The sequence below is a fragment of the Hemiscyllium ocellatum genome, chromosome 19, assembly GCF_020745735.1.
Source record: "Hemiscyllium ocellatum isolate sHemOce1 chromosome 19, sHemOce1.pat.X.cur, whole genome shotgun sequence".
Taxonomy (NCBI): Eukaryota; Metazoa; Chordata; class Chondrichthyes; order Orectolobiformes; family Hemiscylliidae; genus Hemiscyllium; species Hemiscyllium ocellatum.
In genome coordinates this window covers 2,937,875-2,951,745 of record NC_083419.1, presented here as the reverse complement: position 1 = coordinate 2,951,745, position 13,871 = coordinate 2,937,875, and the positions used below count along the sequence as shown (strand labels likewise).

General features: G+C 45.5%; 1 protein-coding gene across 4 annotated transcripts in view; it reads left to right on the top strand.

The window, feature by feature from the left end:
- The window catches only part of pawr (PRKC, apoptosis, WT1, regulator), a 165,456-nt gene that overhangs the window by 76,557 nt on the left and 75,028 nt on the right, over positions 1-13,871 (top strand). The window lies entirely within an intron of this gene.

Here is a 13,871-nt window from a genome sequence, read left to right as displayed (position 1 = left end):
CCTTCCATAGTCCAAAGATGTGCAGGTTAGGGTGGATTGGCCTTGCTAATTGCCCATTGAGTCCAGGGCTGTTTAGGCTAGGTGGTTTAGCCATGGGGAAACGCAGGGCTACAGGGATAGTGTAGAGGGGGTGAGAAGTTCTTTGGCAGGTTGGTGTGGGTTCAGTGGGCCAAAGGGCCTGTTTCCACATTGTGGGGATTTTATGTTTGGTGAGCATCCTCTCACTTTGAGTCTCTGTAATGGATAGTCTGAGGAAACCGATTGAAACCTATTGTGTTGTAGGATCATTCGACTTAATTTTCATGTTTAGATAGCTTTTCTTGTTTTTAATAATAAGTTTCTGAAATGCTGTGAAAGAAAACCTGCAGCCGTGTCTGAATATCTCTCATTAACCACCATGGAAACTACCAATCATGATATGTTAAAGTATCAACAACAAAGGCTTCAAACACACGTTCCCTTATTCTGATGCAATCAACAATGAGACATTGACAGAAGAGTTTGAAGAAAGAGCAACTTCCAATAATCAATTAAAAACATCAATCAGGCAACATCAGGTTATAGTCTAACCGGTTTCTTTGGAATGATGAGCCTTCAACGTGCTGCTCCTTTGTCAAGTGAAGTGAGAGGGAAGTGCACAGGGGCGGAGACACCAAGGGCAGACAGATCAAAAGATCATAGAAATAGTGTGAGTGGAGTATCAAATAATTAATTTTTACTTCAATTAGACTCTTGGCATGTGACTCTCAGACCTGTTGTGTTATTCCTGTCAAATAAAAACTGGAAGAACTGTGGATGCTGTCCAGGAGCCAGGGGGAGGGGTTGCTGGAATGGGTGGGCGGGCCGATGCTCAGTGAGTCTGACAGCATCTGTGAAGAAAAATCCCAGTTAATGTTTTGGGTCCGGTGACCCTCTGGTTTTTCTTCAGGGATGTTGCTGGACCTGCTAGGCCTTTCCAGCGGCTTCTGTTTTTGTTTCATGTTATTCCAGTCGTTTGGTTCATCTCCGGTCCCACCTTATTGTTAATTTTTGTGGTTCTCTTCAAAGTTTGTGAGAAGATTTGTAGCTCGGGTGCTCCCAAGCACTGAGGATGTCACCTAGACAGGGGACGAAATGTCTGCAAAACAAATTCCCAGCTCGGCGAACACAACCACAACATTTGTAGTTCTCTCTCTGCCTCATTTAATCAATTAAAGGCCTTCCTGTTGCTTGTTAGTCATCTGCTGACACTTTATTCACACTATCTAACATTTTGGATCACCTGCACAGACCTATTATTCGACACTCCACCCACACCATTTGTATGGTCTTTTAATCTCTCTGCCTGTAAATTCTGTGTCTGTGTGCTTCTCTCTCGCTGCATCTGATGAAGGGGCCACGCTCCGAAAGCTTGTGATTTCAAATAAACCTGTTGGATTATAACCTGGTGTTGGGTGATTTCTGACTTTGTCCACTCAGTCCAGCCCCGAAACTTCCACATCAAGCAGGCTGGATTAACAGTGACCTACAGTTGTCCAACCTGAATCCCCACTCGGAGAGGTTCTACAATCCCTTTATAGATCTGGACTTCCAGCCAAGCATGCAGAATGAGGGCAGGGGAAAGAATGCCTTTCTGTAGAACTGAATGGCCTCAATGTCCTACCCTGTACCAGGCCTTTGGGGAATCATTCATTATGTTCCTTGAGCTCATTTAGGATGAATCCAGCTGGACCTCATCACCTGAGCCCTTCATAAAGTGGGCGGCATGGTGGCACAGTGGTTAGCACTGTTGCCTCACAGCGCCAGAGATCTGGGTTCAATTCCCGCCTCAGGTGACTGACTGTGTGGAGTTTGCACGTTCTCCCTGTGTCTGCATGGGTTTCCTCTGGGTGCTCCGGTTTCCTCCCATAGTCCAAAGATGTGCAGGTCAGGTGAATTGGCTATGCTAAATTGCCCGTAGTGTTAGCTAAGGGGTAAATGTAGGGGTATGGGTGGGCTGCGCTTCGGCAGGTCGGTGTGGACTTGTTGGGCCGAAGGGCCTGTTTCCCCACTGTAAGTAATCTAATCTAATCTAGACTCCTAATAAAAGACTAATAGCATAGACCCGTAAATGTCCAGTTGGCTACATGGGTGATTGACTGGTGGCAGGTGAAAAGTTAAAAACAAATGAATAAGTCACAATGATTTAGTGATCAGGAAGAAAACATTAGGCTGTGAGGAAGAGTATTTCTGGTTGTCAGAGGCAAAATAAAGACAAGTGGAAAATAAAAGACTTGTTGTGTACGAGGACTTCTAGTTATATATATAAAAAATAGTCTATTATAAAGGATGAAATTACGACACATCTGGATAGTAGTAACAGGATAGGACAGAGTCAGCATGGATTTATGAAGGGGAAATCATGCTTGATTAATCTTCTTGAATTTTTTGAGGATGTAACTCTGAAGATGGATGAGGGAGATCCAGTGGATGTAGTGTACCTGGACTTTCAGAACGCTTTTGATAAAGTCCCACGTAGGAGGTTAGTGAGCAAAATTAGGGCGCATGGTATTGGGGGCAAAATACTAGATTGGATTGAAAATTGGTTGGCTGATAGGAAACAAAGGGTAGTGATAAACGGCTCCATTTCGGAATGGCAGGCAGTGACCAGTGGGGTACCGCAGGGATCAGTGCTGGGACCGCAGCTTTTTCCAATATATGTTAATGATATAGAAGATGGTATTAGTAATAACATTAACAAATTTGCTGATGATACAAAGCTGGATGGCAGGATGAAATGTGATGAGGATGCTAGGAGCTTACAGAGTGACCTGGACAAGTTAGGTGAATTGGCAGATGCATGGCAGATGCAGTTTAATGTGGATAAATGTATGGTTATCCACTTTGGTGGCAAGAACAGGAAGGCAGATTACTACCTCAATGGAATTAATTTAGGTAAAGGGGCAGTACAGAGAGATCTGGGTGTTCTTGTACACCAGTCAATGAAGGCAAGCATGCAGGTACAGCAGGTAGTGAAGAAGGCTAATAGCATGCTGGCCTTCATAACAAGAGGGATTGAATATAGAAGTAAAGAGGTGCTTCTGCAGCTGTACATGGCCCTGGTGAGACCACACCTGGAGTACTGTGTGCAGTTCTGGTCTCCAAATTTGAGGAAAGACATTCTGGCTATTGAGGGAGTGCAGCGTAGGTTCACGAGGTCAATTCCTGGAATGGAGGGATTACCTTACACTGAAAGACTGAAGCGACTGGGCTTGTATACCCTTGAGTTTAGAAGACTGAGAGGGGATCTGATTGAGACGTATAAGATTATGAAAGGTTTGGACACTCTGGCAGCAGGAAACATGTTTCCGCTGATGGGTGAGTGATGAACCAGAGGACACAGCTTAAAAATACCATTTAGGACAGAGATGAGGAGAAACTTCTTCACCCAGAGAGTGGTGGCTGTGTGGAATGCTCTGCCCCAGAGGGCAGTGGAGGCCCCGTCTCTGGATTTGTTTAAGAAAGAGTTGGGTAGAGCTCTCAAAGATAGTGGAATCAAGGGTTATGGAGATAAGGCAGGAACAGGATACTAATTAGGAATGATCAGCCATGATCATATTGAATGGTGGTGCAGGCTCGAAGGGCTGAATGGCCTACTCCTGCACCTATTGTCTATTGACAGTTAATAGTTTAAAAAGAAAGATCATGGTGATGGGGGAACAAACTGTTTGGGTGTTTGTGATCGCACTTTTGGATATAAAGAAATAAAGCAGACCCAGTCCATATCAGCGTGTGTGGAGGCTGGTACAATTACAACATTTAAAAGGCATCTGGATGGGTATATGAATAGGAAGGGTTTGGAGGGATATGGGCCGGGTGCTGGCAGGTGGCACTAGATTGGGTTGGGATATCTGGTCAGCATGGACGGGTTGGACCGAAGGGTCTGTTTCCATGCTGTACATCTCTATGACTGATCCTGTTAACTGCAACAACGTGACTGAGGAAGGGAAGTTGTTCATTGGCGGCTGGAACTTTGAGTCAGGTGACAGTGCAACAGGGTTTTCTCCAAGTGCAGCCTGTTCTCTGAGGTGAAAGTGAATAAGGACAGAGCACCAAGGTTTCCCACGGCTTTGAGTTCATCGCTTCTGAGAACGTGAGGAAAGTCAGCATTGAAGGGCATCAGATCTGGGTGAACCACGCCAAGACAAAGTCGGATGAAGGCAGCCTCACACGTGAATGAGAACGGGGGGGGGGTAGGCTAGAGCTCTGGGCACAATAACTTGAGGGCCTCTTGCTATTCCTGGGACTGGGGGGAGCAGGGCTATGAAGGGCACAGCTCCTACAACCTCTGATACCAGTCTTGGTGCAATTCCACAGTCTGACCTTCTCCCTTTCAGCTTTTCTAGTTTGGGCAGAGGTGCAGGTCTGTTAATATAATTGTTGGCCATTGTGCCCCAGTATGGACTGGCAGATCCTGACCAGTCTCTGCTTGTCCCAGGTCCTGATATATTGGGCAGCTCCAGCCCCATCACTATCGGTCAGCCAGGGGTTTTATCAGTAGTAAAACCAAACCACATCGATTGTACCTTCTTTAAAACAGTACATTTTTCTTTGTATTATTGGAAGGCAATTGTAAGAATGTGTATGGGATTGACGGTCAGTGAGTGATCATGAATTCTAATAATCACTGTGCATGATGTTTTTTTTCAGAAAGTCATTTTATGTGATAAAGGAATTAAAAATCCTGCCTCTGAGGCATGGTGAATTTTACATTTTTGCAAAGCAGTATTGATGGGAAGTTGATAATCTGTTTCTGTGTGAAATTTGTGTCTTGGAGAACAGCAAAAAAAATTTAAACATTATGAATTGAAATGTCTGGAGCGTGCTTTTAGTTTAATGGGGAAAAACAATAAAGCAGACCTAGGGATGGGTCAGCAGAGCTGTCTGCCTGAGGCTGGGACTAGCCTATGTATGCCACGTGTACTAGTTCTATTCTAGGGTTCAAGAATAAATGATGTTCCTATCCGGTCGGGCTCCCTGGGTTATTACATCGGCGATGAGAGTAAAGCAAGGTTTCAGATAGTCTTGCCTTTCAATGATCCTGGTTAGATCAGAGCTGCTGTTTGTGTAACCGGAACATTCATGCGGGTATGGGGTACTAGCCCCAATACACTGGAAGAATTAGTTATTTTATTCACCCAACGAGATAGAAGGAGATCACTGACAGAAAGTCGTCTTCCTGAGCATCGTAAGGAGTTTGACCCACCCAGCAATCGTGGAGGCAAAATCCTTTGATAAACTGATAGATACAGTAGTGGACCACTGTGATCCCAAACCAGTGTTATGGGTTTAATGTGGCAAAGAGACTTTCTGGGAGCCGGTTATTGAGTTCTTGATGAGACTGAGGTCATTGCCGAAGCACTGAGTGTACAGGTCAGCACTTTGGGATCACCGAGTTTGAGCAATTAATAATATTGCGACTTATAGGAAGCTACTGACTGAGCCGTGATGTGGAGGTGATGGTGTTAGACTGAGGTGGATGAAGGCACAGGCCACATGACACCAGGGAACAAACCTGTTGGACTATAACCTGGTGTCATGTGACTTCTGACTGACTGATCCAGATCTGGACATTAAGAAAAGCCAGGGGACAGGCTATTTCCCAAGAGAACAGAAAAAGTGGTTCACGAGCTTCAGGGGTCTGTTGGCAGTACCGATCTCACCCTTGGGCGACCTGCTTACCATCGAGGTCAATCCCCGGTGGATAATACTTGTAGATCCTATTGGTTGCCAAGGAAGGGCGATTGGAGTCAGGAGCTGCAAGATTCCAGAACGGGATAGGAAGTTTCTCTGCATTACAGTGTGGATAAGGAACGCCGAGCTGTAGTTGTAGAGTTCACCCCAGACAAAGCTACCGGAACAGGCGAAACGTGTAGTGGCAAGGTCAAAGGGCAAAGCCACCTCAAAACAGGGCTTCACTTGAGGATGAGGAGCTGATACAGCTAACCCGCATCACTGCTCCCAAAGTGGCTCCAATCAACATAAAACATCGGAGAGCGACACAAATACTGCTGTACGGAGGTGGGTACTGCTGATGCTGGTAATCAGAGTGGTACTGGAAAAGCACAGCAGGTCAGGCAGCATCCGAGGAGCAGGAAAATTGACGTTTCAGGCAAAAGCCCTTCAGCAGGATCTTTTCCTGCTCCTCTGATGCTGCCTGGCCTTCTGTGCTTTTCCAGCACCACAGGTGCTGCTGTGTCTGTTGTTGAGGAGCAAACCTTTAGGAAAATCTGGTGAGGCATTTTGCTTTTAAGCCTGTGAGACCCCAAAGCTAGGTGCACTGGGATCCCTTGGGATCTCTTACCCCCAGTTACCATGGACAACAGACAGTCTGACTCCCCTTCATTGTGTTTTTGGGAAGGGACTGGCTATAGGAAATCTGCCCAAATTGGCAACAGATCTTTAAAATGGATACTGACGATCCAAACGAAGTCATTGGGATTTCAAAGAGGGCATCAAAAAGATAAAAGGCACCAAGATCCGTGTAGACCCAGAGGTCAAACCAGAATACTACAAGGTACAGCTGACCCCGTACGCAGCACATGCCAAATTCGAGTCTGAATTGAAACATCAGTTATCCCATTTTAAAACCTGACAACTCAGTCTGTTTCAGTGGGGATTATAAACTGACACTCACAGAGCTCCTCACTTACACAGAGACCCTACGCGACACACAGAAGATTGGAATGGTAGCTGGCTGGGGGGGGGAGGGGCGGGGAAGGATGGGAGTCAAATAGTTTCCCAAATGAGTATGAGCCACACCTACCACCAGCTGGAGCTCGAGTGGTTATCCAGGGAGTACATCCCTATAAATGCTCACTAAGGACACTACGAGGACACGGACCCTCCCTCTGGGGTGTCATTGGCTTGCACCACATCTCAAAGGCGGATGGGGAATATCTCAGGAACTACTGCAGAGGAATGTTTGGAGAATTGTGAGGAGGTTTTGCAGTGTTTTTCTGTGGCTGGTGTCCATCTAGAAAGGGGAAAATGTGTGTTCCAGGTAAAGGAGGTATCCTGTGTTGGGTCCAGGGTTGACAAGCACTGATTATAACCTCTCGAAGAGAAAGTAATGGCCATTAAAGGGCTCTAACTCCAAAAACCAACAACAGCTGAAGCTTTTTCTAGGTCCCATGAATTTCTCATGGTAATTTATACCCAACCTGGCACCCCTTCACGTCCTGTTTAAAAATAAATCCAAAATGTGGTAAATGCCACAATCAAAAGCCTTAACAAACACCATACAACTGTCAACAAATATATCAGCCAATTACGATCCCTGGAGACCACTCATTGTAACCTGTGACACCTCCCCCTATGGGATGGCAGGGTTATTATCGCATTGTTGGGATAGAATTCCAATCACGTATGCATCATAAACCCTAGACAAGGCAGACAGGAAGTATGCAAAAGTGAGGACTGCAGATGCTGAAGATTAGAGTCAAGATTAGAGTGATGCTGGAAAAGCACAGCAGGTCAGGCAGCATCCGAGGAGCAGGAAAATCGACGTTTCAGGCAGGAGCCCTTCATCAGGAATGAGGTTGGAAGCCTCAGGGGGTGGATAGATAAATGGGAGGGGTGGGGCTGGGGAGAAAGTTGCTGGGAGTGCAATAGGTGGATGGAGGACGGGGTAAAGGTGATAGGTCGGAGAGGAGGGTAGAGCAGATAGGTAGGAAGGAAGATTGACAGGTGGGACAGGTCATGAGCACGGTGCTGAGCTGGAAGTTTGGAACTGGGGTAAGGTTGGGGAAGGGAACATGAGGAAACTGGTGAAGTCCACATTGATGCCCTGGGGTTGAAGGGTTCTGAGGCAGAGGATGAGGCTTTCAGATTGGGAAAGAAGCAATTGGCCATGCTATTCATGGTGTGATAGTTGAACCAGTGTGTCCAAAGTCAGTTTTTCACCTTAGTAACTGATCTCAGACCTCTGCTTGGCCTCGTCAGGGAAATCTAAGGCGATTCCTCCCATCGCATTAGCTGGGATTCAACACTGGGAATTACCATTAGGTGCCTCTGAATAAACATTGGAACATCACCCAGGGCGACAGACAGCCACCAGCCTACTTCCGAAGATGGATGAAGTCATGACTTTGAACTTCATGGAAACTCTCTACAAGCATTTGCCAAGCAAACACATGCTTGGACCCAAAAGGACCCTGTGTTGCAAAGTTACATCATATCATCCTAAACGGTGCATCACAAGTATGTCCGATAGAAGAGTTGAAATCCTATATCAGGAGTTGAGTAGAGAAGATTATCTTGTGTGGAGCCCGGTTGGTTATCCCATGTCCAGGTCAGTGACCAATACTTCAATGACAATCCAGGAATTTGTGAAGTGAAAATACCTGCAGGAACTATGTTGATGGCCTGGCACAGACACAGATATTGAAATCCTGGTCGTATGGTGCAAGGTTTAGCAGGAAAATCAGAACAGCCCACCAGGAGCTTCATTGCAGCCATGGGATTGGCTGGGGAGATGCTGGGTGGGAGTACACACAGATATCGAAGGCATTTTATGGGCTCTGCATTCTTAATCTATATCAATGTCCATTCAAAATGGATCATTGTGCACCAGTAGGCCTGAGGTCCTTATAACTAGGTAACGGGACATTTCCCAGTGGGCAGTTCCAGTTCTCTATGAAGACAAGTGAGGTAAGGCACATCCACATGGCACCCTATAGCCATCCTCAAACAGTCTGGCAGCGGATGAGGTCCCAGTGTACAAAAGTAATATGAGAAAGCAAACTATAGGCTGTTTGGAAATGAAGCTTAGACATTTCTACTTCAGCTACAGGACAAAGCCACATACAAAGACAGGAATAGCCCTGGCAGAATCATTGGTGGGCCTACACCTTTGGACTCAGCTTAGCCTGACTTGTTCAAGGAGAAAGCGAGGACTGGCTGTGCGTTTCTAGCGCCACTCTCTTCGACTCAGACTTTCCCAAGCTTGCACTAAACTGAGAAGCCCAAAGAAAGGGTGAAACCAGACTGAGATTTAAAACCAGGAGATATAGTCCACATAAAGGTGATGGCTTTCCATGGATTCAGGGAGTCATCCTTCAAATACCAATATACCATACTGTTCCCATTTTAACACCAGGAGAAGACCACACAAAAAAAAAACACGTTGACCACCACGGACAGCGGGCATCCTCCACGGAGATGATTGTTTTGACAGACACCACCATCAGCGTCCTTCACATCAACCTGCTAATGGGAAGCTCTGCCCAACTAAAAACTCGAGAGCTGTCCTTAGGACTATGATGACTCAGACTTGGAGATGGAGACAGAGGCAGTGGTAGATCAGTCGGAGTTCACCACTGAGGGTGAGCTCCTGGACTGACTTGCCAATAGTCTTCACGGAAGCGACGTTGGCCTACCTTTTATACAGCCCCCAACCAGACCCAGAAAGGAACAGGAATGGGGCCAACGACAAAACAGTGCAAGACACCCCACTGTCACAGAAGCAAGGTGGAACACTCGGAGGGGGAAAGGTGTGATAATCCCCTATAAGGGCTGATGGTGAATCACCAATTAATCTCCTTGTGGTGCTCGTTGAGTATGAGTTGCCTTGGTAACAGGCAGTGGCCTTCCCTGCTGGAACCCCTCACCTGAGCCCTTCATAAAGCAGACCAAGGGATGGGTCTACAAACTGTTTAGAGTGGCTATATTTTGCAATTAACAATAAATGATGTTCCTTTCCAGTCAGGCTTCCTGAGTCATTACATCCCATCTGGTCATGAATATCAAGGCATTAAAATGAATTAGATTCAGCCAACAATTTGAGATGGCCCCTGTCCCAACAACACACCAAAAACATTTTCCTTCTCTGTCCTCTGCATCTCTTGCCAATTATAGTTCCTAGATCTCCTATGCTCTGCTCGATTTAAGTATTGGTTCTGGACACGAAGGTTCGTGCTTTCATTGTCAGTAAAACACATTTAGAATGATTTGAGGTACTGGAAGGCATGAAAACAATGTGCATTTACACACTGATCAGACTGACTCTGTAACTTAACAGATCAAAACATTTATTGGATAAGGTTTATCTATTTGGACTGAGATGAAAAAGCAGGAAGGAATTCACAAACCTTGAAAAATGTAATGTGAGGAAATGTAAATTATGGTCAGAGATGTCGAGAGGCAGTTGGTGAAATTCTCTGTTTCTTTAGATGAGTATTTGGAATTCCTACGGTGTGGAAGCAGGCAATTTGACCCATCAAGTCCATACCAACCCACCAAAGATCATCCTACTGAGACCCAGCACCAGCCCCCTTCCCTATAACCCTGTATTTCCCATGACCAACCCACCTAACTGCACATCTTTGGACGGTGCAGACACAGACAGTTGGGTGAAGGTGGAATTGAACCTGGCTCCCTGGTACAGTCAGGCAGCAGTGCTCATCACTGAGCCACCGTGCCAGCCCTACCAGTGCTGTATTGTGTTCTTTGGAACGTTATGTGGAAAGTTTGAATCTACTGGTCATGTGACTTCTTTACATCACAGCACAAACCATGTGTGATTTTAAGTACTTTTAACTACTTCCATGTTGTTGGAGGATCTGACAAAGGGATTTGTTGGTTGTCAACTGTAAATGTCATGTGCACATTAACTCAGCATTATAGTATTATTAACAATTTGGATTCCTCCCTCTATTAATTATGGACGACCCTGTGGCTCAGTAGCTAGCACTGCTACCTCCCAGTACCAGGGACCTGGGTTTGATTCCAGTCTCAGATGACTGTCTGTGTGGAGTTTGCACGTTCTCCCTGTGTCTGTGTGTTTCCTCCGGGTGCTCCGGTTTCCTCCCACAATCCAAAGATGTGCAGGTCAGGTGAATTAGCCATGCTAAATTACCCGATGAAGGGCTTTTGCCCGAAACATCGATTTCGCTGCACTTTGGATGCTGCCTGAACTGCTGTGCTCTTCCAGCACCACTGATCCAGAATGCTAAATTACCTGTCGTGTTCAGAGGTAAATGTGGAATAATAGGGTAAGGGGATGGTTGTGGGTGGGTTACCTTTCAGAGTAGGCTTGTTGGGCCAAATGGCCTGTTTCTACACTGTCGGGATTCAATGAATCTGTAATTATATGCACTTTCTTTAATATCAGGTAAAGTTGTGATAGTCCCAGCTTCCTATCTCATAGTTAGATGGTGGTGCTTTAACCTGAGGGTCAGCTCGCCACAATGACCTCAGTCTGTTTAGGAATTGAACTTGTGCTATCGACATCACTGTGCGTTACAGACCAGTCACACAGCCGCAAGTGCACCCCTTTATGTAAGAACTGAGCTAACAGGAACAAGACGGGAACATTTGGCCTTTTGAGATTACTGCATCATTGAATGTAATCATGACCTGCTCCTTGATCACAAACCCCTGTTCTTGATGTTCACCACATCCCATGATTCCTTTAAGAGCCAAAAGTTCATTGACCTGAGTGTTGATTATATTCAGTGACCGAGTGTTCACAGCAAATCCCAAATCCTTGCTGCAGCAGATTAAATGGTAGGGCCTCCTCACTAAGTGAAACTAACAGGAAACAAACCGTGCTCGTAGCGCAGAGCATCCTTTCTGGAAAGAAAACATGTTCCAGCTTCCAGATTCCATTTTGTTGGAATCATAACATGCCAGAAATGTGTTTCTGTTTGGTCCATTGTTAATAAGAATGTTGGGAGACATCGTGGGGGGTTTAGTTCAGTATGTCTGATGACATGTCATTGGGTAACTGGTCTCCTGGATTTACTTGGTTGCCTGAGGGAGTTGGAAAGGAATTTCTCCAATTGTATCTTTCTGAGAGTGACAATGGTTTAGTTTGCCTCCCACATAGTTGGTGTTCTGAAAAGCTCAGTGGGTCAGAAAAGTATCTTGGAGGAAGCGATGAACATCCCTGAAGTCCAGGAGCAGGAGGAGGCCGTTCAGCTTCTGCTGTTCAGTTGGATCTTGATCGTTTATCTGATTGGTTCCATTACCCTTAACCTCTTTATCCAATAAAAATCTATTGACCTGCTGAGTATTTTCCATTTTTTTTAATTTCAAAAATCCAACAACTGCAGTGTTTTGCTTTTATAAAAAACAATTGATATTTCAGTTTCAATAAGTTGAGTGGCCATCAGTTTTTTGGAGGAGGGATAGATGCAAACTTCCATGACTCTTTGTGTGACAAAGTGTTCCCAAAGTGTTCCCCATACTCTCATTTTAAGTTGTGTTAAGCTGTTTGTCAGTGTTCCTTTCCATCTCCCCATCCTGACTCAGTAATCACCTTTGACACATCGACTAGAATATTAATGTAATCATCTGTATTCAGAATACAAACCTTTGCTCCATATCATTCCGGTGAACCTGCCTTGCACCCTGTATAGGGGAAGCACTATCTCCTACCTGAGTGGCTGCCCTGGGTTCAATTCCAGCCTCAGGTGACTGTCTATGTGGCGTTTCCCCCCACAGTGTAAAGATGTACAGGTTAGGGTAGAATGGTTGCTGGAAATTGCCTTGGAGATGAGGTGGATTAATCCCTGGTATCAGGTGGGCATGGGATGCTCTTTGAAGGGTCAGTGCGGACTGAATGTCCTCCATCTGCACTTTGAGGATTCTATGATTCGGTGAGAATTAATGCCCAAACCTGAAGACCACTGCACCAGGCCAGAGCTCAGTACAACTTTGGAGAGCTTCCCCCACCCCACTGAGAGTTGCAGCCCTCCTTACTGAGCTCCCAGACTCACTCGGTAAATTAATTTTGATGACCTGGTTTTCCAGGTGAAAGACCAAAACTTCAACCTGTGTTTGCTCTGACTCACGCTCCAAGCAGTGACTTGGTTTCAAGTGGCTTTGTGTGTTCGATCCAGCTTTGTTCTTACTTTCTCAACTCAACAGAAGTTAAACAATAAACTCCAGAACAGTGTGAACATCACCCAGGTAGAGGGTATAAAAACAACGTGTGTTTTGAAAATAAATCAATGGGGTTGAACAGCCTCGTTTAATGAGATAAAATGATGGAGTATATGAAGAAGAACAATTTGACTGACAATTGTGAGACCATCAGTTGTATAATAAAGAGTTTTATTTGCTTTCTGATTGGCTTTTTAAAAATTCATTCTTAGGACATTAATGCCATTGGTTGGGTCAGTATTTATTGCCAGTCCCTAGTGGCCCCTTGAGAAGGTGGGGGTGAGCTGCCTTCTTGAACCGCTGCAGTCCATGTGCTGCCCACAATATCCTTAGGGAGGGAGTTGTAGATTTCAGTTGCAGGAAAGCAGGGCACCATATGACTGGACCTGTCCAATGAGCAGCTACAGGTGGGGCAAATGGAAATGGGGGTATCGTGATGGACCCACCAGAAAGAAATACCTTCAAATGGGATTGACTCTCCGGGCTCCTCATGTGGTCATTGGCAAGTGGCAGTGAGAAAGTTCTCAACGTCACATCAAAACCTCAAACTCTGCACAACATTTGCTGAGTGTATCCAACTATTTCTTCTTTTGTTTCAGATTTCCAGTGTTTGCAGTTCTTTGTTGTTGTTGACTTTTGTTTCGCACATAAGTACAGATTTAATGTTGTTTTAGGGAAATTCCCGCAGCTTTGTATCGGGACAAAACATTTGTTTCCTCTATTGGAAACCGAGCAGTTTGTTGTGGGTCAGCCACAGTGGAAAGGTGGGAATTGATGGACAGAGCCCAGGGACTATTCATTTGTCTTCTCTGATCTGGTAACCACCCAATCAGCCAGTGTCTACTTGACTCGTGGGCAGGGCTAAAGGGACTGTGGGGCCTCTTTATGCGATACAATGATAGTGTATCTGTTAACTATGTGACGGTGGCAGTGGTCCATTGACTGCAAAGGTGTATTCTAACATA